Genomic DNA, 27,748 nt, shown 5'->3' with positions numbered 1-27,748 from the left:
GGGGTAACTCTAACCAAGGAAGTGAAAGATCTATTTGACAAAAACTTTAAGGCATTGAAGAAAGAAATTGAAGAGGATACCAGAAAATGGAAGGATCTCCCTTGCTCCTGGATTGGGAGGATCAACATAGTAAAAATGGCAATTCTACCAAAGGCAATTTATAGATTCAATGCAATCCCCATTAAAATCCCATCAAAATTCTTCACAGATCTTGAAAGGACAATAATCAACTTTATATGGAGAAACAAAAAACCCAGGATAGCCAAAACAATCTTATACAATAAAGGAACTTCTGGAGGCATTACCATCCCTGACTTCAAACTCTATTACAGAGCTACAGTAATGAAAACAGCGTGGTACTGGCATAAAAACAGAGAAGTCGACCAATGGAATCGTATAGAAGACCCGGATTTTAACCCACAAACCTATGAACAACTGATTTTCGATAAAGGAGCTAAAAGTATACAATGGAAGAAAGAAAGCATCTTCAACAAATGGTGCTGGTACAATTGGATGTCAACCTGTAGAAGAATGAAAATAGACCCATATCTGTCACCATGCACAAAACTCAAGTCCAAATGGATCAAAGACCTCAATATCAATCTGAACACACTGAACCTGATAGAAGAGAAAATGGGAAGTACCCTACAACATATGGGCACTGGAGATCGCTTCCTATGTATAACCCCAGCAGCACAGACATTAAGGGCAACATTGAATAAATGGGACCTCCTGAAACTGAGAAGCTTCTGTAAAGCAAAGGACACTGTCATTAAGACAAAAAGGCAGCCTACTGACTGGGAGAAGATCTTCACCAACCCCGCAACAGACAAAGGTCTGATCTCCAAAATATATAAAGAACTCAAGAAACTAGACTTTAAAAGGATAATTAACCCAATTAAAAAATGGGGCACTGAACTGAACAGAGAATTCTCAACAGAAGAAGTTAAAATGGCCAAAAGATACTTAAGGTCATGCTCAACCTCCTTAGTGATCAGGGAAATGCAAATCAAAAAAACTTTGAGATATCATCTTACACCTGTCAGAATGGCTAAAATCAAAAACACCAAGGATAGCCTTTGCTGGAGAGGTTGTGGAGAAAGGGGTACCCTCATCCATTGCTGGTGGGACTGCAAACTTGTGCTACCACTTTGGAAATCAGTGTGGCGGTTTCTCAGAAAAATTGGGATCAACCTACCCCTGGACCCAGCAATACCACTCTTGGGAATATACCCAAGAGATGCCCTCTCATATGACAAAAGCATTTGTCCAACTATGTTCATAGCAGCATTATTTGTAATAGCCAGAACCTGGAAGCAACCTAGATGCCCTTCAATGGAAGAATGGATGAAGAAAGTGTGGAATATATACACATTAGAGTACTATTCTGCGGTAAAAAACAATGACTTCTCGAATTTTGCATGCAAATGGATGGAAATAGAAAATACGATCCTGAGTGAGGTAACCCAGACCCAAAAAGAAGAACATGGGATGTACTCACTCATAATTGGTTTCTAGCCATGGATAGGGGCCACTGAGTCTATAATTTGTGATCCTAAAGAAGCTAAACAAGAGGGTAAACCCAAGGAAAAACATATAGATATCCTCCCAGCTATGGGAAATAGGCATGACTGATGGGCAAAAAATTGGAATCTTGGGGGTGGGGTGGGATGGGGAAGAGGGGGGATGGGGAGAGAAAAGTGTGAAGGAGAGGATGAGGGGAACTGGGGGAATCGGGGTGATTGGGGATAAAGGAAGGTTGGATAGGGGAGCAGGGAAACTCATACCTTAGGTAAGGGAGCCACCTAAGGGGTGGCAAGAGACTTGAACTTGGAATGGCTACCAGATGCCCAGGGCAATGTCCCCAGTTAGTTCATTGGGGCACCTGAGGATAGGGAACCTGAAATGAACCTATCCTATAATCATACTGATGAATATCTTGCATATCGCCATAGAACCTTCATCTAGTGATGGATGGAGATAGAGCCAGAGACCCACACTGGAGCACGGGACTGAGCTCCCAAGGTTATAATGAGGAGCAGAAGGAGAGAGAACATGAACAAGGAAGTCAGGACCATGAGGGGTGCACCCAACCACTGAGACAGTGGGGCCAATTTATTGGGAGCTCACCAAGGCCAGCTGGACTGCTACTGAAAAAACATGGGATAAAACCAGACTCTCTGAATGTGGCGGACAATGAGAGCTGACGAGAGGCCAAGGAGAATGGCACAGGAACTTTCATCTGGCGATAGATCGAGAGAGAGACAGAGACCCAAATTGGAGCAACGGTCTGAGCTCTTAAGGTCCAAATGAGGAGCAGAAGGAGGGAGAACATGAGCAAGGAAATCAGGACCACGAGGCGTGCACCCACCCACTGTGACAGTGGAACTGATCTATTGGGAGCTCTCCAAGGCCAGCTGGACTGGGACTGAATAAGCATGGGTTGAAACTGGACTCTATGAACATGGCGGACAATGAAGGCTGATGAGAAGCCAAGGACAATGGCACTAGGTTTCGATCCTAATACATGAACTGGCTTTGTGGGAGCGTAGCCTGTTTGGATGCTCACCTTCCTGGGCCTGGATGGAAGTGGGAGGACCTTGGTCTTCCTGTAGGGCAGGAAATTTGGACTGCTCTTCAGTATCGAGAGGGAGGGGGAATGGACTGGGGGGAGGAGAAGAGGAGTGGGGATGGGGGAGGGGAGTGGGGGGAGGGGGCAATGTGTGTGAGGAGGGGGAGGGAAATGGGAAACGGGGAGCAGTTGGAAATTTTAATTAAAAAAGAATAAAAAAAACATTAAAAAATCTATTGAGGGGAAAAAATATGGTATTTACACAATGAAGCATTACTAAGCTGTTAAAAAAAAGAGTAACAATAAAAAGGCAACATCAGGCCATTTGAAGGCAAATGGTTGCAACTAGAAAAAAAAATCATTCTGAGTGAGGTAACCCAGACCCAGAAAGACAAACATGTTATTTACTCACTTAGAAATTGATATTAGCTGTTAAGTAAATGATAATCAAGCTACATTCACAGACCCAAGGAGGTTAAGTAAAGAGGAAAGTTCTAGAGGCATGTATGGACCTCTGTGGGAAGAGGAACTAGAATGAATTTTGCATGTGGACTGGGGGTGAGTGGGGATGGGAGTGTGAAGGATCAGGATAGATGAAAAGAAATGGAGGGTGAGAATGCATGGAGGAATAAATGGAACTGGGGAGCATTGGGGTGTGTCTGAAAATCTTTTAGAGTGGGAACTATCTGGAATCTATGTATGTGACCTAGTGATAACAACTAGTAATGTAGAATATAGTGTCTAAATTGGCCATCTTTTGTAGCCAGGCAATGCTGGGTTTGCATTCTGTTAAGTTTTGGCAGAGGAGGTCCTATGAAGATCCCTAAAATTCCAGACTGGTGCTAAAACAGAAGGTTGCTCTCTGAAAAAAGACAGTGGGACTGGGGGAATGGATTTCATTGTCGAGGACAACATCCTCGCAGTTCACTGAATGTAGGGAGATTGAGCGGGTGTCTGCATGGAGCCTTCACCCATACATTCTGGTCTCTTTGGCATGAGAAAATACTCTGCAGACCATGGAAAAACTTTAGTGTGTTTTAATATTAGGTGTCAACCCAGCCAGACTAATTCCAGATTCAGTGGTTTTTTTTTTTTTCATTTTTGTTTTTGCCACCACCTTATATAACCTTGTATAGCCTATACTCCGAGCCAGCATCTTTATTTTCTTTTTTTGCTGCTGACCAAGGTGATTATCTTACTGTCTGATTACTATAATGAGCCATAGACACCCATTCAGCTTTATTCTTCTCTCAATCACTCTTACTTTACTAAGTAAGATTGTTTCGAACCTATATTGTATACCCTCCCCCTAAAGTCTAAGGATGACCAACTGGAGTAACGTACAGACTGTTAAAATTCATGTACAGAGCACCTCAGCAGGTGGGACTATCAACCAGATAATTTAGTCCCAACTTGCTCAACCACCACCTCTCTAGAGTTCCTAACACACACATGTGCATGCTCACACACACATACAACTCACACATGCATACATGTACACACTTGTACAACCATATGCACATGCACACTTACACACATTGACACATGTACACATTCACAAACATACACACACATGCACAACCACACACATGCACACATACACCTATGCACACATGCACACCCAATACACAAACACATGTGCATGAATACATACACACAAACACACACATGCACACATATGCAGGCACACACACAAGCATACATGCACACACAACCATACATGCACACACAAACTCACACATGTACACATGTACACACTTGCACAATGATATGTACATGCACACGTACACACATTGACACATGCACATACATGCACAAACATACATGGACAGCCACACACATGCACACATATACATATGCATGCAAGCACACACAAATGCACAAACACACATGCATGCACACATACACACAAAACCACATACACACGCACAAACATGCACATCACACGCATGTGAGCATGCACACATGCAAACATGTACACACAAATGGACAAATACACACAATGCACGCCCACATGCCTGCACACACACATGCATATGCACACACATGCACACACACACACACACATGAATTTTATTTCCCTTGATGATCACCACACATTGTCTTTGTTTTATTCTCTATTTTCTCTCTCTGAAAAATCTCTACCTTTCCTGCTGCACATCTTTTGATCGTTTTTAAGATTTGGATTCAAATATTGCTCACTCAAAATTACTCTCCATCCATGTTGTCTAAAGGAGACCCAAACACCATTTAGCATCCAGTGCTACAATTATGCTAGCTGCATATTTTCTCTTATACACTTAAACCAATCAGATGTAATGGTCAAATGTAAACATATGTTTTTGCCTTGAGGCCTTGAAAACAAACTGAAGATTCCTGAAGGTCAAGTATTGCTGCGGTTTATGACTGTGTCTCCATTGTATACAATGGAGTTCAAGTGAGTTTTTATTCTCTAGTTATGAAGTATTGATTTTAAAGTTAAACGTTTTATCAAAGAAAATTAGAGAACTAATGTATGACAATATTTGTCTAGTTTTAATATTTTATTGAAAGGGGAGGGCGCCAGGAAAGGAGAAAGGGAGAGATTAAGAAAGGGTAAAGCAGACATTTGCTAATTAGAACATGTATTTTCTAATAAGTATTGTAGCAGAATACGGAGTGTTAAACTTAATCAATCCCTGATTTTGGAGATGCACACTAAGAAAATCCAGTGGAAAGATAAAAAATGGGAAATTCTTTGTGAGCCAGGAATGAACATGTAAATTGAAAAGAATTGGTAAAGAGGTTTTACAAAGGACTCAAGACCATGAATACAAAGACAAGCAAGTAAAAAATGGAGATTTTTGCAATTCATTGATAACAAATGGCTCATTTCAATGTACTTCTTCATATGTTTAGATGAAAGAGCTCATACTTTATTGAACATACTTTGTTTATACACATTATTAGAAGAGTTGGAGGACCGAATTTTTCTCTCATTGCTAGTGGTAGAGCACAATTTGTGTAACCTCCTTTCTGTGCTCTGTTTCACTCCGGTGGCAGCTAATGGAAAAGATGACATAATGCTTAGAGGAGCTTATTATGATGCCATTCTATATTCTGATGTCTTTGTGAGCTTCAGCTATGTCTTGTACCTTTCATACAACACTACATAAACAATCTATTTACTTCTCTCTCCCACTGCCAAACATCCACAGTGGCAACAAAATGGGTCACAGTCCAGTCCATAAGCAGACAGCTGCAGCTAGTATTGTTACAGATAAGAAAAGGAGTTAGTGAACACAAAGGTGCTAATCTAGGAGAAACCTAAATGGGAGACAATCAATCTAATTTCTATTTTTTTTTTGCCTTCTGAGTTCTGTTCTTAATATACAAAATCAGATAAAGCTGTCCATTTTTTTCAACCCATCTTCTCATCAAAAAAGAACACTACCAACATGTCATCCATCCTCCAGGTATCATCTCTCATTGTCGATAGAAGCTAAAAACACACTCCAGTTATTTCTAAGGACATCCCTCCCACCTCGGGCACTCAGGTCCTCTCAAACAATATGATTTAAGGACAGATACTGATAAGTCTTATAACTTGAATAGAGCTCAATATTGTTGCATGTGAGGATCATCTGTTCTCAAATAGACTGATGTCTTATGAAGCACTGTCTATGTGGCTGTGGTGAACAGAACCATAGCATATGAAAAGAGGAAGGTATTCAGAACAAAAGGAAAAAGGTTTAATCCGTTTTATTTTATGAGTTGTAAAATGTTAAGCAAATTTGGACACCTCTATATTTTTAGATGATAACTTCACTGCATAGAACAATGGGGAGGATGTAAAGGTAGTCAGTTATTCCTTCATTTCTTAGCCATATGTCCTATGGATGTCAAAATAATGACCCCAAAGAAAAGTACCACTTGTCTCAATTTTTAGGGGTCTTTAATTTGATGACATTCTTTGTAGAAAAATTTTCACTTTCAAAGATATCACATTAGGGATCAATTTAAAAATCAATTTATAGAATTATCATCTAAAAAATAAGTAGCCTCTCATTACCAATAATTCTAAGTCATTGCCAAAAATGAATAAAATTTATCAATAAAAGTTAACACTTCTATAGGGAATTCTTCCCCAAACCTGTTTTTCTCTGCATCCTAACCAAAGTAGATAAAAGGAGCCTTATACTTCATAAGAAAAGGAACTTCCAGAAAGAAGAAAAAAAAAGGAAACAAAAATATGCTTTTGCTTGAAGGTAGTTGTATTGCTTCTAAGATGATAGAAATCTATGGAATTAAAACTTTAACTTTCAATACTTTTTGCTTCAATGAAGAGACATGTTTTTTATTAAGTAAACTACTTGGCTTCAAACTCACATTTTACAAGCTGAGGAAACTCACCAGGGAACCTTAGAAAACATGTGTCACTTTGCTTTGTACAAAGAATAATCACTGGCAAGCAACGAATGTAGAAACTGTTAAGATCCCAACACAGCGAATGTTTGCTCAAGGTGTCTTAATAGTTAATTTCCCTTTCCTTTATTGTTGTGGGCTTTATTCCAAAGGGCACAGCAAGATCTTTCAGAACATAGTTCAGCTCAGCATTCACAGAGCACCTGCTGACAAGTTTATAACATTAAATCTTAGACTTTGAGACTCCATGAGCAATTACTGGCAATAAAAAGTTTTATTTTCCTTCACTTTAAGACAGGGTGTATGTGTGTGCTTACGTATGTGTGTGTGTGTGTGTGTGTGCATGTGTGTGTGTTGTGTGCATAAGTACATGTGCATGTGTGCATGAATACATGTGTGTATGCTATTTAGTGAAAGAACAAAGGACATTTCCCCATGATTCTGTTATTATAGATTTAACAATAATTTGTTAAACAATTGGAACCATAGAGGTTTCTGAACAGCTGCACTGTTTAATTTCATGTTACCCCAGACTGACAGCTATGCTTCTGCTTCTCCTGTCCTCAGATAGTTCATAAAACAGCAAGCACAGATGGGCACTGTGTGGAGGACAGCGTACTGTGAACTTTTGACTCCGCACTGTGGCTCAACAGGAAAAAAGGAAAAAAAAAAAAAACAACTTTCTTTTCTCCTATGAGACTGGGAAACATGACAGTGTTGGGGGGAGCATAGCTGCAATGCAGTTTGAAAAGAGATACTTAAAAGTGGGTAGACATGAGACAAAGCCATACTTGAGGAAGCAGTGAAGAATACCCATTCTCTTGTATTTTAGTGCTTATTATTCTTGTTCTATTTTCAAAATCTAAAGGAGCTACATCATAGAAAGAAAGAAAAATGTAAGAAATAAAGGAAAGATGGGACAGTATGGGAAGCAAAGGCTATAGGGCCAGTTTCAGTTTGGACACCATGGTGTTTTTACGCAGATGTCTGGTGGAACTCAATTAAAGTATGAATGACTCTAGGCATCCTAGGGACTGTGTTTCAGCACAAGTGGCTGACATCAGATATTCAGGGATTCTACTATAGTTTTTTTTTATTATTCTACATAAATGGAACCTTGTGATCAGAGACCTTGTCCTGAGCCTTCCTTCCACTGTCTTCTTCCTGTGTATGTGTGTCTGTCTGTAGGCCTGTGTACCTACTACTATATGGCTTGTGTGTAGTCTGTTTGTGCCAATGACTGCCTGACTCATGGCCTGGTCTTTGTCTTGGTGCCTAAAGAACGTCTTGTCCATCTTTAATACAATGCATTCTCTTCAACCTCCCAGCCTCTTGGGATGTTTCATTTCCTCATTCTCCAGTATGAAAGCATGGACCTCACAGACAGAAAATAGTGAAGAGAAAGTACAGAAGGAGGGAAGGAAGAAAGAAATCACTAAATGTGCTAGTTTACTTTCTGTTTCTAGAAATATCAGAGGTCAAGCAACTTATAAAGAAAAAAGCTTTATTTATTTCCCAGGTTTGAAAGTACATGGCACAGATATCTGTTGAGCATGTGGCAAAGGCCTTTCTGCTGAGTCCTGCCATAGTCCAGGCATGCTGAAGACAAAAACAAGGTTGCTAACTTGGATTTCTCTCACACATCATAAAAAAAACACTAATGTAGGAGGTTCCCACCTCAAGACCTCACCTAATCCTAATTACCTCCCAAAGGCCTCACTTGTAAAATACCATAAATCTAAGACTTTGGAGATTAAATTTCAACATGAGTTTTAGACTGAACAAGTACTCCTACCAATACATATCTCCCCTGACCCTCCTAAACTCAAGTCAAAGAGACATTCTACCCTAAAGCATCAGTTCAGTACTCCCGAGCCTAGAATTAAATGGCATGAGACACTAAGCCCACCTGAGGAAGAGAATCTCCAGCTATGAACCTCTGAGATTAAAGGAAAAGTGCTATCATCTTCATTGATACAGTGCATAACAAGGCACGGGGTAGGCATTCCTCTTCTGAAAGGAAGTAAGTTATCAATCAGATGAATAAAACCATAAAACCTATCAGAGTATACAACATATTTTAAATCTCCAGCATTCTGTCCATCCCACTGTATGTGACTCCCAAAGAGCTTGGACAGTACTGTCCTTATAGCTATGCAGGGTTTACTGCAGGTGGCATGCCTTCACAAGTTGGAATATACTGTCTCTAGCTTTCCCAGACAGATGTTGCACATTATTGGTCTTCCTACACTCCTGGGATTATAAAGTAGACCTGTATTTTGAATATCTCATCTACAACTAGAGTTATGTCTTAGATATTCTTGGCTGTCAACCTGACTAAAACCACAAGCTTTTGGATATACCTGAAAGAGATTTTTCCTAACAAATCATTTAAAATTGGGAGACCCACTTCGAATTTGGATCTTTAAAGTGGGAAGATCCACCTTTAATTTGAGTCACATTTTCTAGTGACTGACTATTTAAAGGATATGGACATGGAATAAGGAAACATTTTTCTTTTTATTATTATTTTATTACTTTAATAAAAATACCAATTCAAATTCTCAATCCCTCCCCTCCCCCCACTCTTCTCCCACTCCTTCCACACAGCCTCCCCCCACTCCCATCAATCCTAAGAGAGGGCAAGGAACCCTGACCTGTGGAAAGTCCAAGGCCATCCCTACTATTTCTAAGTTGAGCAAGGTATACATTTAAAGAGAATAGGATCCCAAAAAGCCAGTACATGCAGTAGAGACAAATCCCAGTGCCACTGTCATTGGCCTGTCAGTCTGCCCCAACTGTCAACCACATTAAGAGGGACTAGTTTGTTCCCATGCTCATTCACTCCCAGTCAGATTGGAGTTCGTGAGCTCCCATTAGCTCAAGCAAATTGTCTCAGTGGGTGAACCCCTCATGGTCTTGACTTCCTTGCTCATACTCTCACTCTGACTCTTCAACTGGACCTTGGGAGCTCAGTCCTGTGCTCTGATGTGGGTCTCTGCCTGTTTCCATCTGTTGTTGGATGAAGGTTCTATGGTTATATTTAAGATAATCATCAGTCTGACTACAGGGCAATGTCAGTTCAGGCACCCTCTCCTCTATTGCTTAGGGTCTTAGCTGGGGTCATTCTTGTGGATTCCTGAGAATTTTTCTAGAGCCAGGTTTATTGCTGATGCCATAATGGCTCCCTCAATCAAGATATCTCTTTCCTTGCTCTCATATCTGTCCTTTCTCCATCTTGACTATCCTACTCCCTCAAGTTCTCCCCAACCCTCACCTTCTCCCCCATCTTCATCTTCTCCCCTTCCTTCTATCCTCTGCCCCCATACTCCCAAGTTTTTTCAGGCAATCTTGTCTGACTCCAATTTCCAGTTGGGTCTATATATGTTTTTCTTTGGGTTCACCTTATTACTTAGCTTCTCTAGGATCATGAACTATAGGCTCAATGTCTTTTGTTTATGGCTAGTATCCACTTATGAGTGAGTACATACATATTCATTTCTTGGGGGTCTGGGTTACCTCACTCAGGACAGTGTTCTCTAATTCCATTCATTTGCATGCAAAATTCAAGATGTCATTTTTTTTAACCACAGAGTAGTAGTCTTTATCAATTCTTCAGCTGAGAGGCATCTAGGTTATTTTCAGGGTCTGGCTATTACGAATAATGCTGCTATGAACATAGTTGAACAAATGCTTTTATAGTATGAATGAGCGTCTTGTGGGTATATGCCCAAGAGTGGTATTGCTAGATCCTGAGGTAGGTTGATTCCCAATATTCTGAGGAAACTGCCACACTAATTTCCAAAGTAATTTGCATTCCCATCAGCAATCAATGAGTGTTCCGCTTACTCCCATCCTCTCCAGCATAAGCTATCATTAGTGTTTTTGATCTTAGACATTCTCACAGGTGTAAGATGGAATCACAGAGTTCTTTTGATTTGCATTTCCCTGATAGCTAAGGAAGTTGAACATGTCCTTAAGTTTCTTTTGGCCATTTGAAATTCTTCTGTTGAGAATTCTGTTTAGTTTAGCACTCTGTTTTCAATTGGGTTATTTAGAATTTTAATGTCTAATCTTTTGAATTCTTTATATATTTTGGAGATTAGTCCTTTGTCTGATGTGGGGTTGGTTTAAGATCTTTTCCCATTCAGTAGTCTACCGTTTTGTCTTATTGACTGAGTCCTTTGCTTTACAGAAGCTTCTTAGTTTCAGGAAGTCATATTTATTTATTGTCTGTGCTCCTGGGGCTATATTTAGGAAGTGGTCTCCTGTGCCCATGCATTGAAGGTTACATTCCACTGTCTCCTCTATCAGGTTCAGTGTGGTCAGATTTATACTGAGGTCTCTAATTCACTTGGACTTGAGTTTTGTGCATGGCGATAGACATGGTTCTATTTTCATTCTTTTACAGGTTGACACCCAGTTATACTAGCACCATTTGTTAAAGATGCTTTCTTTTTTTTCCATTGTATAATTTTAACTTCTTTATCAAAAATCAGGTATTCATAGGTGTGTGGATTAATATCTGGGTCTTCAATTTGATTCCATCGGTTAAGATCACTGTTTTCATGCTAATACCAAGCTGTTTTCATTACTGTAGCTCTGTAATGGCTCCAGAAGTTCCTTTTATTGTATATGATTGTTTTGGCTATTCTGGGCTTTTTGTTTTCCATATAACAAAAATTATTATTGTTTATTTAATATGATTATTGTTTATTAAAGGTCTCTGAAGAATGTGTAGGGATTTTGATGGGGATTGCATTGAATCTATAGATTGCTTTTGGTAGGATTGCCATTTTTACTATTTTGATCCTTCCTATCCAAGAGCATGGAAAATCTTTCCATTTTCTGGTATCTTCTTCAATTTCTTTCTTCAAATACTTAAAGTTCTTGCCAAATAGGTTTTTCACTTCCTTGGTTAGTGTTACCCCAAGATATTTTATATTACTTGTGACTATTGTGAAAGCTGATGTTTCTCTGATTTTCCTCTCAGCTTCTTTATCCTTTGTGTATAGGAGGGTTACTGATTTTTTTTTTTTTTGAGTTGATCTTGTATCCTGCCACATCACCAATGGTGATTTATAGCTGTAGGATGCCTTTGGTAGAGTTTTTGGGGTCACTTATATACACTATCATATTATCTGCAAATAATGAAAGTTTGACTTCTTCCTTTCCAATTTGAATCCCCTTGATCTCCTTATGTTGTCTTATTGCTATTGCTAAAACTTCAAGAACTATGTTGAAGAGATATGGAGAGAGTGGACAACCATGTCTTGTTCTTGATTTTAGTGGAATCTCTTTGAGTTTCTCACCATTTAATTTGAAGTTAGCTGTTGGCTTGCTGTATACTGCTTTTATTATATTTTGATATGATTCTTGTATCTCTAATCTCTTCAAGATCTTTATCATGAAGGGGTGTTGAATTTTGTAAAATGCTTTTTCTGCATCTAATGAAATGATCACATGGTTTTTTCTTTCTGTTTATTTATATGATAGATTACACTGATAGAGTTTTGTATGTTGAACCAGGCTTGCATCTTTGGAATGAAGCCTACTTGACCATGATGGATAATTTTTATGTGATCTTGGATTCTGTTTGCCAGTATTTTATTTTTTTTTTCTTTTATTAAAAATTTCCACCTCCTTCCCTCTTTCCATTTTCCTCCCCCTCTCCCCTCCCTGTCCCTCTCTAGTCCAAAGAGCAGTAAGTGTTCCCTGCCTAGAGAGAAGTCCAAGGTCCTCCCCTTTCCATCCAGGTCTAGGAAGGTGAGCATCCAAACAGACTAGGCTCCTACAAAGCCAACACATGCAGTAGAATCAAAACCCAGTGCCATTGTCCTTGGCTTCTCAGTCAGCCCTCATTGTCAGCCACATTCAGAGAGTCTGGTTTGATCACATGCTCCATCAGTCCCAGTCCAGCTGGCCTTGATGAGCTCCCATTAGATCAGCCCCACTGTCTCAGTATTTTATTGAGAATTTTTGCATTGATGTTTATGATTGAGATTGGTCTGTAATTCTCTTTCTTGGTTGAGTCTTTGTGAGGTTATTGTTATCAGGGTTACTGTAGCCTCATAAGAATGAGCTTGGCAATGACCCTTCTGTTTCTATTATGTGGTATGCTTTGAGGAGTACAGGTATTAGCTCTTCTTTGATGTTTTGGTAGAATTCTGCACTAAAATCATTTGGCCCTGGGCTTTTTTTGTTTGGGAAGTTTTTGATGACAGTTTCTATTTCCTTACAGTTTATAGGTGTATTTAAATTGTTCAGCTGGTCTTGATTTAATTTTGGTATATAGTAACTATCTTAAAAATTATCTATTTTTTACATTTTCCAATTTAGTGGAGTACAGGTTTTTGTAGTAAGACCTAAGGATTCTCTGAATTTCCTCAGTGTCTGTTACTATATCCCCCTTTTCATTTCTGATTTTCTTACTTTGGATGTTCTCTCTCTGCCGTTTGATTAGTTTGGATAAGGGTTCGTCAATCTTGTTGATTTTCTCAAAAGACTTTTTATTTTATTTTTTTTTTAAAGAGCTTTCAGGTGTGCTATTAAGTCACTAATGTGAGCTTTCTCTGTTTTCTTTATGTGGGCACCTAGTGCTATGAACTTTCCTCTTAGCACTGTTTTCATGGTGTTTCGTAGGTTTGGATATATTGCGCCTTCATTTTTGTTGAATTCAAGGAAGACTTTAATTTCTTTCTTTATTGGAAGAAAGAATCTTTTGCTTATTGTTTGCTTATCCTGTCATTCACTGACAAAACCATTACTTCTCTGGCAATAGAGTCTACTTCTTTAAGATTCTGGCTCATTTCGAAGACCAACTAAGATATCAAACCACATGAACTAAACAGCTATGAAATTATCAAACTTTTTGTTGGTGGGCAGCCATTTTTGGACTACTTGGAACACAGCGGATATATGACATTAGCAACCATCAATTTTCAATAGCTCTTCAGGTAAGGATGAGGTTTCATAAGCATCTCTCCCAAACAATGTAGGGATTTAGTTGGCTTGGTCAACTAATTTTAGACATTAGGGTAATTATTTAGGAAGATATTGTTTCCATTTAGTAGTAGAATAGTACTAGGCTCCTTTCAGATCCTATGAAAGCCACAGTTATGGGTTATTGAGCAGATTTACAGCAGTGAGCATGAATTTTAGCCTTTGGAGAGGACTTTAAATCTAACTAGATAGCTCTTTGTTATAACCATGTCATTCACATCTCTATAACACCCATGGTCATAGCTTGTCATGCTGATCATTACTGTAGTTCACAGGGTTCTTCGCTGAAAAAAGTCTGTTGGTCTATTTTATTTTCCCAGTAGCCAGTCATAGTTCCTTCCAGTATTAAAAAACCTACCCAAACCTACCAACAGGGAATATTCTTGGTCAATACCAACATGATTTTTCCACATCTTGTGACTGTATGGTGTCTTCATCAATAGTCTTACCACCAATTTTTTGTAGACAGCTGATAACAATGAAAGTAACCTATATTGTTTGTTGTTCCTCCAGTTGCCATTCATCTTAATCTGCAACTCAAGGGGAATTATTACACATATGGCACGGGACTTTTTATTAAGCAATTTATATTCTAGAAGAAGCATTATTCTGTTAAGGTCCACACCATTAAACAGGATTTTTTATATATATTTTTGTTGTTGTTGTTCTGGGGTGGGTTTTTTTTGGTATTTTTTATTGATTTTTATTGAGCTCTATATTTTTCTTGTTAAACAGTTTTGTATTTATATTGTTTTATATATATATATATATACATATATACATATATATAACTATATTGTGTCTTTCAGCATGCTGTTTCTGGGGAATTAAGCCTTGTGTTTATTTCAGTCTAAGTTTAATATTAGGAATATGTTTATGTATCTTAAACAATTCTAAGCTATCTCAGAGAAGCTACCAATGATAAATTCTTCTCCCATTCATAAACCAATACCTCACTTCATTGCAAATATCTCCCTCAAAAATTCTCAATTTCTGTGTAAGCTTATGTATAATATTTGCATAAATACATAGATTATGTACAGTAGAGTTTATTTTAATTATATTATACATGTTTCTGAAATATTTATAATGAATATATACCTGGAAATATTCCAATAATAATACATATAGAGTCATAATCTTTATAGTTTCTATGAATAAACTCATATTAATTTTCATAATGATGTCATGCTTTTTCCTCAATAGGCACATTTGGATACTCACCCAAATAAATAGCATCCTAAGTTAACGTATGTGTTGATGATTTCCTGTATGCATAATTAAGACTATATATTACTTAGTCATAGAATAAATTCATTTTAAGGTTATTAAAAGCCTTCCAGATTGTGTCTAAAACTCCTGTGTCACCAAGTATGTAAGTGTGCTTCAAAAATGGAATTGCAAAAAATTTTTAAAATCCACTCATTTAGAGGATTGAAGAATGATATAAATTTGCTAAAATATTTGGCATGAGTTATTACTATTATTACTTACTAAAAATGCAACTATCTTTATTTACCATTTGGGTTTTCTTGTCTGAGCTGTTTAGGCTCAGACTTTTTCCATTTTAGAAATCATTCAAAATCTTTAAAAATTTATAAAAATTGGTAATCAGTATTCTATGTTTCAGGTATTTTCTTCAAATCTATCATTTCTTTCATAGATGCTTTAGATATTAAACTGAAAGCAATAAATTCTTAATCTTTATTCTCTCTCTCTCTCTCTCTCTCTCTCTCTCTCTCTGTAGGTTTTCCCTAAAGGCACAGAATACTCACTTCTGAATGACATGAGGTACTATAGTGACAATTTTTTTTACATATGTTTTATGTCAATCTTAAATATTGTGAATTATGTGTTTGTTATTCATTCGTCTGGTATGCATTTTACAGAGTTATGAAATAAAATATTACCTTTTTAATTTTTATTTGAGAAACAGTATAGTCACTATTATTTATTAGCTAACTCATCTTTTGCATACTAATAGTTTACAAAGTGTTTTTATTGAATCATTTTATAAGTTTGTGAGTTCTGTATTTTATATTCTTTTATATTATTGCTGTAGTATAGTAATATTAATTCAGTTATAACAGCTTAAATGACTATAGACTTATCAGACATTTTAATAATGATTTTAATAAATCTTCCTGCTTTCCAAGCACCTGGGTAAATAATTCTGAGCATTATTTCCTAAGGAATATGTTTTTGCTATGTTTATAATCCATTTCACTCTGTGCATTTTTAAGTTAATTTTCAACTTCTATCTACAAAAATCAGCTTATATATACCAAAAATCTTTGGTATATTCTTATTCAATTTTGCCCACACTCAAAGAGTTGGAAGGGGGCTTTAAAAATTGAGATAAGGAAAGAGCATCAACCCATTCCAGAGAGGAAGTAGCTCTTATTGAAGAAATATAAACAGTATCAGAAAGATTTAAGAGACAAATTGAGTGACATCCCAACAGAAAGAAGTAGGAGAAGCTGAGAAACACAGTTGTAGAAGATTAGCAGATAATAGCCTTCAACTGTAAGTAGGTACAAATGCAACTGTATAAACACAAATGAACAAATGAATAAACAAGTGATGAAAGTAAACTTAAACATTTACAGAAGAATCAGCAATATTTGTATGCTTGCTACTGGATGAGAAAATTATCATCAATCTCACCCAACTACAAACTATGGAACCTACAACAATGACCTTCCTGTAAGGTCTATTGGGGTAATAATGTTACAGATGCTATGGTAGTGAGCAATCACTTTTTAGTTGGATTGAAGGTCTTCTTCCTAAAAGACATGCCTGACACTGATAAAATTGCCAAGAACCTGAGACAAGATAGATAGTGGTTATTATGAAGTTAAAGAAACATAGCAATAAAATTGTGATTAATGATGCTGCTATTCACATAGATCACTGCATATCTCAGCTCTCATCTGAATAAAGCTTCTTCTTAGTTAGATGATAATTAACATAGACGCCAATACCAATGCACAGAAAGTGAGTGACTTTGGGTCTCTTAGCTCTAAATGAGATGTTTTAATTGAACTCCTCCCCTCAAGACTCAAGGATGTATACAGAAGAGGAGGTGAAAGGAGTGTAAGACTCACAGGTAGGTATATAACCCCAAGGAAAAGTCATCTCCCAGACACATCAGGACTGTTGTTACACATAACTTACAAGATTGTGACAACAAGCACAAAACTCGTACAAATTCAAAGTAGACCAAAACCCAGCCTGGAGAAGTAAAGTGGTCACAAAGACCCACTCTTTACTAGAAAACTATTTTACAAGTAATCTCTGCGAAGAAAAAGTTTCTCCAATGGAGTGTCACGGAGTTTACCAACCAAATTCCAGTGCAATCCTTTATATCCATAAACAGTTGTCAAACACTAAATGAATTCACAGTTTTTACACCTTTGCTTTGCTTTTGTTATTGATTTTTTCTTATTGGATGTTTTTGAATTTGTGAAAGATCTAGCAATCAAGAAGGAATGTAAAGTAGGTACATAGAAAAATAGGAGGAATCCTGCAGTAGTTGGGTGATAGGAAAGAATAGGATCAAAATATAATATATGAAGAAAGAATTTGAAATAAAAATAGTGAAAATACTAAAGCTATAAATTGACTCCAGGAATAAATGTCTTAATACACTGGAAGTATAAGAAGTCTTTGATACACACACTCACTAAATATTGTCTGTTCTTTCCTGTGCATGCCTGTCTTATGTTTAAGGGCTATTAATATGATCAATGTCATTGTTTTTAAAACTGCACTTTTTCATTATGAGCTATCCTCTCCATTAAATGCTAGAAAGAATTCTTTAATTTTTTGAAGTTTGATAATTCCATGCAAGTGTGTACTTAATTATGGTGATTTTTATCCTAATCACTTCTCTCTCATATTCCTTAGTCTCCTGCTGAAGCCAAGTATAGAGCATTCTTTGCATACTTCAGAATATTGATTCTGTTTCTTTAACCTATGCCTAAAATTTTATTGTATTCCTTCATTTTATCACATCTGTCTTTTTTCTACTAACACTCATTCATATTTTTGGTATTTTAATTTACATAAGAGAATTGATTTACTGCATTGTATTCTTTAGAGGATGCCAAAATATCTCTATGTTTAACTCATAAGTGATACACAATGTTAAATTTCTGCTAGTCTACTATTTGTTTCAAGATATTATTTCTTCTGACCCCCACAAAAGCTTTATTTTATTAATATGTCTTGGACTTAATTCCACCAGGATGCATAGATCTCCCTTGGTTACACTTATTTATGATTGGAAATTTCTTATACATTTCTCACTAAGAGAGTGCTTGCAGGGTTTGGTGATTCACATTGATAGTCCAGTGTTTACATGCCCCCCAAATAAAAATATTTGTCATATATGGCTTCTTGGGTTAAAATGGGCTAAATTTAGTTAGAATTAATGAATTCTATTAAAAATTACACTCTCCAGTGGGTATTGCCTGTGAAACTTTTAGCAATCTCTACTGCTAGCTGAAGTTCTTTAAAACACATTATATATATATCACAGTTTTACAAAGATTTTCTAATTGTTTGCTTCATTATCTAGCAGTGGGCATTAATAGGTATTGAATGTAGAGCTTTATTGAGGTTTTAGATTTTGAGGATTAGGGATGAGTGGTAAAGAATCTTTATTTATGAAATAAGAGGAATTATTTTTCTCTTCTGTTAATTCATTGGCGAGCAGGCATCAGTAATGATGCATAGAAAAAAGTATTTTTATCTTTTTAGACAAAATTCTGTCCTATGTTAGAATTTAAATACAAGACAGCAATAGGAGACATGTTTCTTAGATGCCTAAGATTTGTGTATAATTATTGTAATTCTAACAGTTTTACATTTAAAAATTTTATTTGTAGTTTCATTTGTAATAAAATATGAAAGAAATTTTAATCATACAGAAAATAGCATTTTGATATTAGAAGGTATATCCCCCACTACTTTCAAGGATCATAAATAAAGACCATAGGTAAGTAATATTAAATTATGCAAACACACAGTGTATTAAACTTTTCAAACACATATCACAGATTCAATCATGGAGCTTCTGAGTTTCTGTCGCAATGCTTTCCTGCTGATCATGTGGAAAATCACCACCTGCACTGATAAAGGGAAATAACGAAATAATGTGGATAATCAGTGAGGCTGTTGATAGTCATATCAACCTAGCACATTTTATTTTATGGCTCATAAGTTTATCACTTCCTTAATAGGAAAACATATGCCTTACTTTATTTTTCCTTTGACATGATCTCTTCATATGTCTTGAATGCAACAGAGTTAAGCATGGGAAAGCACCATTTACGTCATAACAGTAGTAATGAATTGAAAAAGTATAAACTACAAATTGATTATATAATAAAAATATTAATATCTATATTTACGTAACTTTCCAAAAACACTTTTCCAGCACTGAATCACTGGCTTCCTGAGAACCTTACAAGACTGACTCTGGCTATCGTTTAAGTCAATTTAATATAAATTAGCAATAATTAATTGGGGCTGGGGATATATCTCAGTAGTATAGTGTCTTCCTAATATGCACAAGACCTAGTTTTAAGCACCATCATCACAAGAAGAAAACAAATGAATTAATAAATAAAACAGGAAGGATGAATTAGAGTAGGAATGCATGGGCAGGGCAAAGAAGGGAACATGGGGAGGGATAATTAATGCTAATGAACTTTGATGAAGCCATGTGGAAGCCTACTATAGAATAATTTTCCTAAAACACACGCATGCACATGCATAGACACACGCAGGGGTTATATGGAATGATCTTATAATTGGAGGAGTCTTGTTGTTTCTATTGGTACAACAAATAAAAATAACATGACCAAAAGCAGAGTTATGAAGGAAAGAGTTTATTTTTTTCCTCCATACTTCTGTGTCATAGTCAATCATGGAGGAAGTCTGACAGGAACACAGAAAGGTCAGGAGCCTGGAGGTGGGGGCTGTTGTAGAAGCCATAGAGAATGTTGCTTACTGGCTTGCTTATCATGGCCTGCTCAACATGATTTCCTATAGAACCCAGGACTACCAGCTCAGGGATGGTACCACCTGATAGACCACCACAGGGTGGACCCTCCCCCATTGGTCATTAATTGAGAAAACTTAAATCGAATATCAAACCCACACACTAATAGTGTGAGACTTCAACAACCCACTTTTGTAGCAGCAGGCCGCTTGTTGGTTCCCAGCTGCTTAACCCCCAAACAGAAACTTATTAATTAAATCACTGTTTGGCCTATTAGCCCTAGCTTCTTATTACCTAACTCTTACTTATTAATTAATTCATATCTATTAATCTGTGTATTGTCACTTGGCTGTGGTTTACTAGCTAAAGTTCCAGTATCTGTCTCCTTCAGGGCTACATGGTTTCTCTCTGATTCTGCCTTCTTTCCTCCAGCATTTAGCCTAGTCCTCTCTGCCCAGCTCTTTCTGCCTTGCTCTGCCATAGGCTCAAAGCAGTCCTTTATTAACCAATGGTATTCACAGCCCACAGAAGGGAATCCCACATCACCTCCCCTTTTCTGTTTAAATAAAAAAGGAAGGTTGTAACTTTAACATAGTAAAATTACATATAACAAAACAGGTATCAAGCAAAAATTACAGTTACAATATTTATATTTACTTTATCTTTTATCATAACTGAGGAAAACTATAACTATAAACTATAACTATAAATTCTTCAACTCCATCAAAGACACTAGAAGGGTTATAATATTAACTAAATAAAGAATAAGTTCATTGTAAACACTTCCAAAACTCTAGAATTGACAGAGACATCTCGCTGCCTGGACAGTCATCCCCAGTTCTCTGTATTATTAGGGCATTCAGTCTTCAGTCTACAGGACCATAGTATCCAGCAGACTTTTCCATGAAGTAGGAAATTTCAAAAACAGTTCTATCTTTATTGGAAATTTGTCAGTGTGTCCTGCAGAATGTCTGGAAGACTCTTTTCCTGATGCAGAAACCTTGATGGATGGTCTCACCTTCAGCAGTCATTTCTCTGTGGGTCCTGCGTGTCCAGTTTATGCAGCATACCATAAATCAGTCGAGGTAATAGCAATTTCTTGCCCAAATGCCTAGAAAACTCCATAAGGAGCCTCTTTAATGCCCATCTTCCTCTTGAAGTAGATTGGTGCTCCCAGGAGCAGATGTGTCTCATTGTCATGAAAAGTCCTAAATTCTTAAAACATTTAAAATGCCATATTTTGAAGGTCTCTGAAAGATTTGAAGAATACCTATCTAACAGAAATATATCTAGAAAACCTTACAAGTTTGACAATTATAAATGGCTATCTATCAACCTATATTTTAATTATACATTACATTTTTAAATGAGTTTTACAACCACAATACCTTAATCAAGAGTAGAAATTCATATACACAGTATAGCAAAATTGACCTTAAATTTGTATTGATAAACCAAGAGTCATACCAATGCAAATCTCTATAGCATATCCCCCTTTAAATTTAAGGAAATATTTACAAACAATGTTTAGGACTATTGCGTAGTTCTTCTCTAAACTACTTCCTGCTGTTTATTGGGTGAAGTAATTTTGTAAGGGGTGTTTAAGGTGACTTTTCAGGGGCTCTTGTTCTACCAAACCATATTAGTTTGGAAGCAATACACAGGTTCTTATCCTTTGTGGAAACAAAAGATGAACCTCTTTTCAAAAGCAACATATCCTTAGACTTCAAAATTTAAAATCAAGATACCTTATGTTGGTTTAGCTTAGCATCTCATACAAAGAATTGTTTTTCTGTAATTAACTCTTTCACAGTCAAAAAAATTCAAAGAAAACACAATAATATACATAATCCAGATTCTCTGTGTATACTCCATATTTACATGGCTTATTTGTTTTAAATTTATTACTTTTTAATATTTATTTTATTATCTTTACTCTTTTAATCTATGACTGTCTATACTGTCTCTTTAAAGACTTTATAGCTTTTTTAAATACCATTTACACCTTTTTATAACTGTCTATATTCTTTTTCCTCTCTCTCTCCCAAGCCTACACACATTTTTTAAACATGCTGCATCTCATTTAGAAGTCTTTTTTACCTGAATTTGTCTTATTGTGTATCTTTAATTATTTACTGTCCAGGAGCACTTCTTAAAATGCTAAGTGCTTCCTAAAAACTTAAACTGTGGCATTACTAGTGTATAATGTGGCATTTCCTGCTTGCCCCACGCAGTCTAATATGTCAGACTGCTTACCACCTCTGAGAGCCATACACACTGCCCCACTTCCAGGCACACAGCTGGTCCAAGTTACCATCAAACAATCATGCTGCTCAAAACCCCATCCAAATACCCAGTCTCCCGAAAGAGTCAGAAATCGTGCTGGCAATACAGCCCAGAAAACTGGCATTCAAAATGGCAGCTTTTTTCCTGATATGACTGAATCAGAAAAATATCTCCTAAAAGAGCGATAGCATGCTGCCAGCAAGTAAAGCACATTCAGAAAAATAAATGCAGCTAAACTTTGTAGTTTGGTGTCTAGAAGTCCTTTCCAAGTGGATTTTAGTAGGCCATGTGGGCACCAATTTTTTGGTGCTGTAGGAATTTCTACCTCCAGTAACCTTTAAATTACTTGCCCACTTGGGCGAGGCCTCTTATACGATACATGCCAATGTAAAGTGTGTGGCAGGCCTCTCTTCTGGCTGAGGGATTTGGTTGCTGTTACCCATTCCAGCAGAGGACTGTGATTTGTGAGTCTACCCCTAAATACATAACCATCTATTATAATTAATTCTGAGCTACTGTAGGATTTCTTTTAAGCATCCTTCTTCACACTTTCACCAAAGGACAGTTCTACACGACAGAAACTTGACAGAGAAATAACAGCTGTCACAATTTAAATACACTTAACAGCCATCTATAGAACATTTCTCCAAACACAAAAGAATATACCTTCTTCTCAGCACCTCATGGAGCCTTCTCTAACATTTACTACATATTCACTTCCCAGCAATCACTTGGTGCCTCCCAAACATCTATAATGAGATCTGGTGCCCTCTTGAAGAAGTGACCTGTCTAGTTGTTCTCATCAATTTAGACCATGAAACACAATCCGGACAAGTTCAACAGAACCACCATATTTGGGCTGACCACACACGCTTCAGCATTGCCAGGGCATCATTTTTATTTTTAATTTCAGTAAGAAAGCACACTTTAACAGATGCAAAAAATTTGGAACAACCCCCTTCATCTTATCAGACCACCGTAGCTTAAAGTTAGAACTCAACAACAATACTTATTGCAGTAAGATCACCAAATCATAGAAATTTTACAATGCACAACTTAATAACCCTTAGTTCAAGAAAGAAAGGAATTAAAAGTTTTCTAGAACTCAGAGAAAATGAAAGTACAACCTACCCAAATTTGTGGGACACTTTGAAAGCAGTGCAAAGAGGAAAGATTATGGAACTAAGTGCCTAAATAAATAATCTGGAGAAATCTCACACTAGTGAATTAAGAGCACACATGAAAGCTCTAGAATAAATGAAAGCAAACTCACCCTGGAGGAGTAGATGCCAGGAAATAATCAAATTGAGGGATAAAATTAATAAAATAGAAACAAAGAAAGCAATACAATGCGTCAAAGAGTTGGTTCTTTGAGAAAATCAACATGATAGACAAACCTTTATTCAAAGTAGCAAAAAGGCAGAAAGAGAATATTGAAATTAACAAAATTAGAAGTGAAAAGGGGGAAACAACAACAGACATTGAGGAAATAGAGAATCATCAGGACATACTTCAAAAACCTATAAATATTCAACAGAATTGGAAAACTTAAAGGAAATGGGCAATTTATAGGATAGGTATCATATATGAAAATTAAATCAAGACCAGATAAACCTATTAAATATTCCTATAACCCCAAAGGAAATAGAAGCAGTCAACAAATGTCTCCCAACAAAAAACCCCAGGGCCAGACAGGTTCAGTGCAGAAAGCTACTCAAATTTCAAAGAAAAGTTAATACTAACACTCCTCAAATTGTTCCACACAATAGAAACAGAAGGAACATTGTCAAAGTCATTTTATAAAGCTATAGTCACCTAACTCTCAAACAATACCAAGATGAAACTAAGAAAGAGAATTAGAGAGAAATCTCCCTCATAAACATTGATGCAAAGATACTCAATAAAATACTGGAAAACCCAATCAAAGAACACATTAAAAAATAACTCTCTATGACCAAGTAAGTTTCTTCATAGAGAATCTAGGATTGTTCAACATAGAAAAATTCATCAATGTAATACAACATAAAAACAAACTGAATGAAAAAAAAACATGATTATCTCATTAGATGCTGAAAAAGTCTTCAACAAAATCTAACACCTCTTCTTGATAGAGGTCATGGAGAGATCAGGGATACAAGGAACATACTCAAACATAGTAAAGGCAATACATAGCAAAACAATAGCCAACATCAAAATAAATGGAGATAAATTCAAAGAAATTCCACTAAAATCAGGAACAAGACAAGGCTGTCCACTCTCCCTGTATATATTTAATATAGTACTCAAAATCCTAACTAGATAAACAAGACAACAAAAGGAGATCACGAGGATTCAAATTGGAAAGGAAGAAGTCAAACTTTCACTATTTGCAGATGATATGATAGTATACATAAGTGACCCAAAAAAATTCTACCAGGGAATTCCTCCAGCTGATAAACACCTAAATTAATTTGACAAGATTAGCTCAAAAAATCAGTAGCCCTTCTATATACAGATGATAAATAAGTTGAGAAAGAAATAAAAGAAACATTACCCTTCACAATAGCCATGAACAATATAAAGTATGTTGGAGTAACGATAACCAAGCATGTGAAAGACCTGAATGACAAGAACTTTAAGTCTCTGAAGAAAGAAACAAAAGAGATGAGAAAATGGAGAAATCTCCCAAGCTCTTGGATCGGTAGGATGAATATAATAAAAATGGAAATCTTATCAAAAGCAATCTCCAGATTCAATGTAATTTCTTTTTAAATCCCAGCACAATTCTTCCCAGACCTTGAAAAAAGAATGCTCAACTTCATATGGGAGAAAAAGATACTCAGGATAGCGAAATAAATCCTGTACAATAAAGGAACTTCTAGAGACATCACCATACTTGACTTCAAACTCTAAAACAGAACTATAGTAGTGAAAACAGAATTGGTATTGGTACAAAAACAGAAGGTTGGCCCAATAGAATCAAATTAAGACCTGGATATTATTCCACACAGCTATGACCACCTGATTTCTGACAAAAAAGTTAAAATTATGCAATGGATAAAAGAAAGCATCTTCAACAAATGGTGCTTGCATAACGGGGTGTTTACATGCAGAAGAATACAAGTAGGTCCATATCTATACTCATGGACAAATATCAAGTCCAATTGGATAAAAGACCTCAACATAAATCTAGCCACAGTGAACATCATAGAAGAGAAAATGGAAAGTATCCTTGAATTCATTGGCACAGGAAACAACTTCCTCGATATAATACCAGGAGCACAAACACTGAGATTGACAAATAATAAGTGGAACCTCCTGAAACCAAGAAGCTTCTGCAAGGAAAAAAGGACATAGTCAACAAGACAAAATGGCAGCCTTCAGAATAGAAAAAGATCTTCACCAATCCCATATCTAACAGAGGGCTGATCTCTAAGTATACAAAGAAATTAATAAACTAGACTTCAAAATACCAAATAATTCAATTAAAAATGGGGCACACATCTAAACAAAGAATTCTCAATAGAGGAATCTCAGGTAGACAATAGGCACTTAAGGAATTGCTCAACATTCCTACCCATCAGAGAAAAACAAATCAAAACAACTCTGAGATACGGTCTTACAACTGTTAAGATGACTAAGTTCAAAAACACTAAAGACATCTTATGCTGGAAAGGATGTGGCATACAGGAAACCCTCCTCCATTATTGGTGAGATTGACAACTTGTATAGCCATTTTGAAAATCAGCATTGTGGTTTCATAGAAAATTGAAACTCTGTCTTCCTCAATACCTAGCAATAGTATTTATAGGCAGCTACCCAAAGGATGGACAACCATAACACAAGGACATTTGCTCTTCTATGTTCATAGCATCATTATTTCTAATATTACATTATTTCTAATAGAAAAGATACAACCTAAATGACCCTCAACCAAAAAAAATGGATAAAAAAATGTACTACCTTTAAACAATGGCATACTAGTCAACAGTAAAGAATAATGATATCTTGAAACTTGTGTGTAAATGACTGGAACTAGAAAAAACATCCTGGATGTGGTAAACCAGAACCAGAAAGACAAACATGGTATGTATAACTCATACATGGAGCACACCAGAAGTAGGAGCTAGTTTTCTCCCTTTATCATTTCTCCTGTATTTACTTTTTCCAGACAGAGTCTCTCCTTATACCTGTCTTGAAGCTTCAGCAAGTATAGCTGATCAGAGAGCTCCTAAGATCTCCCCACCTTTTCTGTTGCATAACATTTTCCTTCAAGTTGAAAAAAAAATCCTTCCAGGAAGTTCTTTTGACTCAGAATGATCTGAATTGAGATTAGTTAAGACTCAGAAAGAAAACAATTCATAAGTCTCAGGAAATCTCTGAAACTTACTAGATATTCAAGACTCCTTTCCCCATGGGTATATAAGCAATATACCAAAAGACCTGCATAGAAGTGAGTGATCAGTCAAGCTGCCTAGAAGAAACTTTTTATTATTTTTTCTCTTTATTTTACTCTTTTTTAATTAAGATTCCACCTCCTCCCCGTTTCCCATTTCCCTCCCCCTCCTCCCACACATCGCCCCCTCCCCCCACTCCCCTCCCCTATCCCCATTCCTCTCCCCCTCCCCCCACTCCATTCCCCCTCCCTCTCAAGACTGAAGAGCAGTCCAAATTCCCTGCCCTGCAGGAAGTCCAAGGTCCTACCACTTCTATCTAGGTCCAGGAAGGTGAGCATCCAAACAGGCTAGGCTCCCATAAAGCCAGTTCATGTATTAGGATCGAAACCTAGTGCCATTGTCCTTGGCTTCTCATCAGCCTTCATTGTCCGCCATGTTCAGAGAGTCCGGTTTCATCCCATGCTTATTCAGTCCCAGTCCAGCTGGTCTTGGTGAGCTCTGAATTGATCAGTTCCACTGTCACAGTGGGTGGGTGCACCTCTCATGGTCCTGACTTCCTTGCTCATGTTCTCCCTTCTTCTGCTCCTCATTTGAACCTTAAGAGCTCAGTCTGTTGCTCCAAATTGGGTCTCTGTCTCTATCTCGATCCATCGCCAGATGAAGATTCTAAGGTGATATGCAAGATATTCATCAGTATGGCTATAGGATAGGGTCATTTCAGGTTCCCTCTCCTCAGTTGTCCAAGGTACTAGCTGGGGACATCTCCCTGGACACCTGCGAGCCCCTCTAGAGTCAAGTCTCTTGCCAACCCTAAGATGGCTCCCTTAATTAGGATATATATTTCTCTGCTCCCGTATCCACCCTTCCTTTATCCCAACCATCCCATTCCCCCAAGCTCCCCCCATCCTCCCCTTCTCATGTTTCTCACCGCATTTACCCTTAGCCCCATGCCACCACACCCCCAAGTTCCCAGTTTTTGCCCGGCAATCTTGTCTACTTCCCCTATCCAGGCAGATGACTATGTGTTTTTCTTTGGGTTCACCTTCTTATTTAGCTTCTCTAGAATCACAAATTATATGCTCAATGTCCTTTATTTAT

The sequence above is a fragment of the Chionomys nivalis genome, chromosome 1 (genome assembly GCF_950005125.1).
Source record: "Chionomys nivalis chromosome 1, mChiNiv1.1, whole genome shotgun sequence".
NCBI classification, from domain to species: domain Eukaryota; kingdom Metazoa; phylum Chordata; class Mammalia; order Rodentia; family Cricetidae; genus Chionomys; species Chionomys nivalis.
The sequence above is the reverse complement of the archived record's forward strand: the minus strand, read 5'-3'. Positions refer to the sequence as shown.